The following is a 5,515-nucleotide window of genomic DNA, read 5'->3' on the forward strand; positions in this document are numbered from 1 at the left end:
CAGACTCACACAAGCAGACTCAAGCAACTGTGGGTCTGGGAAGCAGGAATTCAAAACTGGCAGCTGGGAGATCACAGGCCGGAGGGTGCAGAGTCCTGTGGATTCCAGGCAAGGAAGACCCCAGCCATGCCAGCATGCTGGCAAGAGTCCCCTGTCCCCACACGACCCAGCAGCAACCCGCTCCCCACATACACACAAGACTAATCACTTTACCACGATGCCGCATAAAGAGCAGTCCGTCACACAACACACCAAAAAACCCAAAAAACAAAAACTCAAGACAAACAGCCACCAACCACTGAACCACACCCAGACCAGAGGATCACTCTGAAGAGGCCCTGGAAGTACCAGAAATCAAATGCAAGAGCATGATGTTTAGCAGCTTCAACAGATAGAAGAAAGTTTAGGATCCAATAAAGGCATTCTAGAAGAGAGCGGGAGACCTAGGGGAAGTTTCCAGGGATCACCACTTCAGGAAATAAGAAACAGTGGAGAGATGATCCCAGCTCTGAGACTTAGGCAGGAATGGTGGCAATCAAAAGTGTCTTGTGTGTGAGTCTAAGGACAAGTGGCTGTGTTCAGCTATAATCCTAACGTCTGTGGGGTCTGAGGGAGAAAGATGAAGCTTCCTACCCCCATGAAGAGTTACAGTCTCAGAAACCCACAGGGGCAAGTCTACCCTGTCCTAGAGAGTCACTACAAATCAAAATCAACTCGATGCCAAGGAGATGGGTTGAGTTTGGGGGCCTGAAATAGACTTGTGGAATTAAAACAACAGTAGAGTGGCTGTTAAGAGAATCCACTGAGGTGGGGGGGGTGGCGTATGGGCTGCACAATGCCCACCAGCACTATCCCTTGTCCTAATGCCCAGAAGCTTCTAGTGTTGGCCCCCTGTGGTGAGGGGATTTTTGCAGATGGGATTAAGTTAAGGCTCTTGCACTGAGGAGATGATCCTAGATTATCCAAGTGGGCCAGGAACACAGTCTTTGTAAGAGGGAGACAGAGGAAGACTGGCCATGGGAGACAGCTGTGTGTCGGCCTCAGAAGGGAGAGAGGAGAGATTGGAAGATGCTACACCCTTGGCTTTGAAAATGGGAGAAAAAGCCAGCTCACCAAGACCCTTGGGTAGTTGCATGCTTTTCTGTTCACTAGACACTCCTGACTAGGGGTAGAGTCAGAGCTGTCAATCAAGTGGTAGCTTGATAACACCCCCGTGAGGGTGTGGCCTTTTGTGTGAGAGTGAAGGACTCTGGGAACTGCTCTCTCTTTGCCCCTTTGCCTTCCTGCTTGTGGGGACACTGCTGCAAACCCTGAGAGCTGTTGGCACCCCATCATGTTTCCACTGACCTTGGATCCAGGCACCCACTCGTCTGTGACCTTCCTGCTTGCTCCTCACCACTCTGCGTCAGGGCAGGTGGCTGTGTGAGTCTGGAGACGGAGCAGCATCGGACTTAGGGACTTGAAGAGTCAGCCTGGCTGGGATGCTTCCTTAGTGCATAATTACTTCTTGATAGAAAGCTCTTCAGCGCACATCGGGGAGTGTCACTGGATTTGTTCTCTAGAAAACCTGGCCTCACACAGACCCTTCAGGACAGAGTCGAACTAACTGTCCCACGGGGCTCCCAGGTGGCCGTCTCGTGGAAGTGCACTGCCACCTCTGCGGTGGGTTGGGATGGTTGACTTCTGGGGTTCTAACTGCTGCCACATCAGGGCCCCAAGTGTCCCTGGAGAAAAGACAAAGGGACAAACTGTCCTTCCGAGCCTCCTGGAAGGAGTGTGGGCACCTTAAACAGACATTGGACCACCACAAGAAGGCCAGGGCAGTAAAGGCATGGAACAAAGGTGAGCAGGGGGACCCCGGGCCACAGCAGGACTAGGCAGAGATGGCCTCCCAAGAAGCGACCAGACCGTCCCAGCCGTGGGCTTGCGCGGCCACAGGGTTCTTCTGCAAAGGTTGCCACACTCAGAGCCTGTCACCACCGTGGTCCCCACCTTATCGCGGGGCCCCCTCTGACACACTTCCCTTCCGGCAGATCTGGCAGCGGAGAGGGAGACAGTGGTCACTTTGGGGATCTGGCCAAGGGGAAGTTGGGCTGTGGAAACACGCCTCTGTGTGGGTCCCCAGACATCCTGGCCAGCCCCAGTGGTGACGAACACGGCAGGGTGACTCAGACCAAATTTTGGAGCTGGATGGAATGTCCTGCCGGCCTGACAGGAAGCGATGGCATCCACAGAAAAGCACATCGTCACCGCAGCCACAACTGGACGCCCGTCCCCAGCCCATCCTGCTGTCAGGGGCATTTCAGAGGAGTCAGCTGACAAGAAGCCTGCTTTGACGGACCTCGTCCAGCAGAGAGAGGAAAGACAGGGGCAGGCGCTCACCTCCACCCCCTAACCCCCACCCCAGCCCCATCGAACCACAGTCTCAAGCAGTTACACATGCCTGAGGCGTCCTGGAGAAACTGCTTATAAAACAGCGATGAACAAGTCTCTTCTTTTTCTTTTCTGAGCAGCTATCCCGGAGGGAAGATTTGAACTCTCTCCCTCCCCGGGAGAACCATGCAGTTCGGCTGCTGCCACGTGCCCGCCAGTCGGGTCCAACCCTGCGCAGGACAGGAAGAAACAACGCCGGTCCTGCGTCATCCTCTCTATGGATCCCGTCTGAGCCCAACGTGGCAGCCACCGGGTCAGTCGGCTCGCGGAAGGCCCTCCTCGGATCCTCTACCGAGCAGGAGGCCCTTCCCCGGGGACGGGCTCGCGTCCAGTTAAAGCCCGTCAGTTTGGGTGCCTGGGAGCCCCTTGTGTGCCCAGGGGACCAGCCTCACTCGTACGGTGTTCAAGGCCATGGACCTTCCGGAAGTCGCTCACCGGGCCCTTCTTTGGAGATGGGCGAGTGAGTTAGGACGGCCGACCTTCCCACGTCTAAAGCATTTGCACCCCCACGGACTCCATCCCAGAGGTGGAGCAGGCTGGGAGGACGAAGAACTGTCATCTGCTCTGGATGTTTGTGATGAGCCTCAGAGGCGCTGTCAGGTTAAGTGTTGGACTGCTAATTGCAACAAGGTCAGCGGTTCAAACCCTGCCAACCCCTCAGGGGAAGAGAGACGAGGCTGCCTGCTCCCATCCACATTCGCAGCCTCAGAAACCCTGTGGGGACAGCGATGAGTCAGACGGATTTGAAGGCGGGGGTGGGGGAAGGGGGGATTGTTTGCTGTTATTGAATGATTAGTCCACTTCTTTTATTTTTAATGTGGATTTTGCTGTAATTTCTAGTCTCTCCTTCTGAGGCCATCTTCGTAATTGCAGCTGATTTCAAAAAGTCAGAATTTGGCTCTTTGACACAGTTCTTTTAAAGAGAGCCCCAGAAGCTTCCGGCTCCCCAAGCTCTGGACGGGATCCAGCACCCAGCTTACTGGGCTCCCGGCTCTCACAGCAGAGGAGACTCAGCAGGCCCTGCTGCCATCGTCCTGGGTCTATGAGACCACCAAGGGGAACATGTGACCCCTGCCCCAATCCACCTGGCACCCTCAAATGAGGCCCAAGGAAAGAGATGTTCTTTTAGCACAGAGAGAAGGGAGGGGCTGACCCTGGTGGCAAAGCGGTTCCACGTTGGGCTGCTAGCAGCAAGGCCAGTGGTTTGAAACCACCAGTCACACCCCAGGAGAAAAACCGGGCACTCTACTCCTGTCAAGGGTTACCATCTGGGAGACCCACAGGTCGGCATCATCTCCATGGCAGTGAGTTTGGGTTGAATTCAGTTGCATTGGGTTGAGTTGTGTTGTGTTGTGTTGAGTTGTGTTGTGTTGTGTTGAGTTGAGTTGTGTTGAGTTGAGTTGTGTTGTGTTGAGTTGTGTTGTGTTGTGTTGAGTTGTGTTGAGTTGTGTTGAGTTGGGTTGGGTTGAGTTGTGTTGTGTTGTGTTGGGTTGTATTGCGTTGAGTTGTGTTGTGTTGTGTTGTGTTGAGTTGAGTTGTGTTGAGTTGTGTTGTGTTGTGTTGAGTTGTGTTGAGTTGAGTTGTGTTGTGTTGAGTTGTGTTGTGTTGAGTTGAGTTGAGTTGTGTTGTGTTGAGTTGTGTTGAGTTGGGTTGGGTTGAGTTGTGTTGTGTTGGGTTGGGTTGTATTGCGTTGGGTTGGGTTGGATTGGTTCATGATGCCAGGGAAGACTCGGATGCCCGCACCATGATGAAAAAGTTCATCAGCCGGACTGTGTGGAAGCTGCTGTTTCTGTGGCCCGTGTCCTGTGTCAGGTATTGTCCTCTACATTCTGAATCGGGGTGACCCTGAGTGTTCAGGAACAGGACTGCTCGTGGGGTTCTCTGTTGGCATCTTTTTATTTTATATTTTTTAATTTCTCCTGTCATGCTGCTGTGGTTGTTGTTTGTGTTAGGTGCCAGTGGGTCAGTTCCCCCCCACAGCGACCCCCTGCACAGCAGAAGGACGCACTGCCCGCTCCTGCACTGTCCTCACCATCGTTCCTCTGCCTGAGCCCACTGTTGCCACTGGCTGTCCTTCTGACGGACTGTCTTCCTCTCTTTTGCTGCCCCTCTATGTCCTTTTCCAGGGACCGGTTCCTCCTGACATCCTGTCCAAACACCTGAGACAAGTCTCACCATCCTCAATTCTAAGGAGCGTTATGGCTGTACTTCTTCCAAGACAGACCGGTTGGCCTTTTTAGCAGTCCAGGGTACTTCCAACATTCTTCTCCGGCACGACCGTTCCAATGCACCCGTTGTTCTTCAGTCTTCCTTATTCAGTGTCCGACTGTCACACGCGTCTGAGGTGATGGAAAATGCCCCGGCTTGAGGCGGGCACATGTGGGTCCTCCAGGTGCCGCCTGTACTGTTGGACACTTCTGAGCAGTCGGCAGCAACATCTAAGACCGAGCTGACAGTTTCTGCAGGTACCACCCAGCGATCTTGGTGACCTTCTTTGGACTGTTCAGCCGTGAACTTGACTGCGGTCATTCCCATGGCCAGTCAGATGTGTGTCAGTAGAGTCTGCTCTTCTGTCGTTTGCAACATTCTCAAAACAAATAAATAGAAAATTGTTTTAAAATGCTCTACTTTTTCCTCTACTGAGTTCGGTGACTGATGGCAGACGAGCACACAGGACTCACAGGTGGCACTCACGATTACAGGGTTGATGAAGGAAGCCAACAGGTTGCAACGCAGATCAGAAACGTTCGGATACAGTTGGTTCAGACAGGAAGTGTTAACCATCTTCTTTTGAGGGCTGCCAATAGATGCCTGAAGAGCATGCCACTCCGCTGGGAGCCCCAACCCAAAGGCATTCAGCGCAAGCCCCCTGGGTCAGCGAACCGGGTTCCCTGAATTAAGTGAATTCTGTCAGCGCCTCTGTTAGGTTTCTGGAGTGGGTTGTAACCCGGTTCTCTGTTTCGCACAATGAGATAATTCACGCCGAAGTGTGTTTTGTGATCCAAGTGGGTTTTTAGGAAGGACAAGACAAGTTTCAGGTGTTACAGCCTCAAAAGGGTCACAACAGGGCATAAACAACCAC

This window comes from Echinops telfairi, unplaced genomic scaffold (assembly GCF_000313985.2).
Source record: "Echinops telfairi isolate 266 unplaced genomic scaffold, ASM31398v2 ScPeMD7_28;HRSCAF=97, whole genome shotgun sequence".
In the NCBI taxonomy this organism is placed as follows: Eukaryota; Metazoa; Chordata; class Mammalia; order Afrosoricida; family Tenrecidae; genus Echinops; species Echinops telfairi.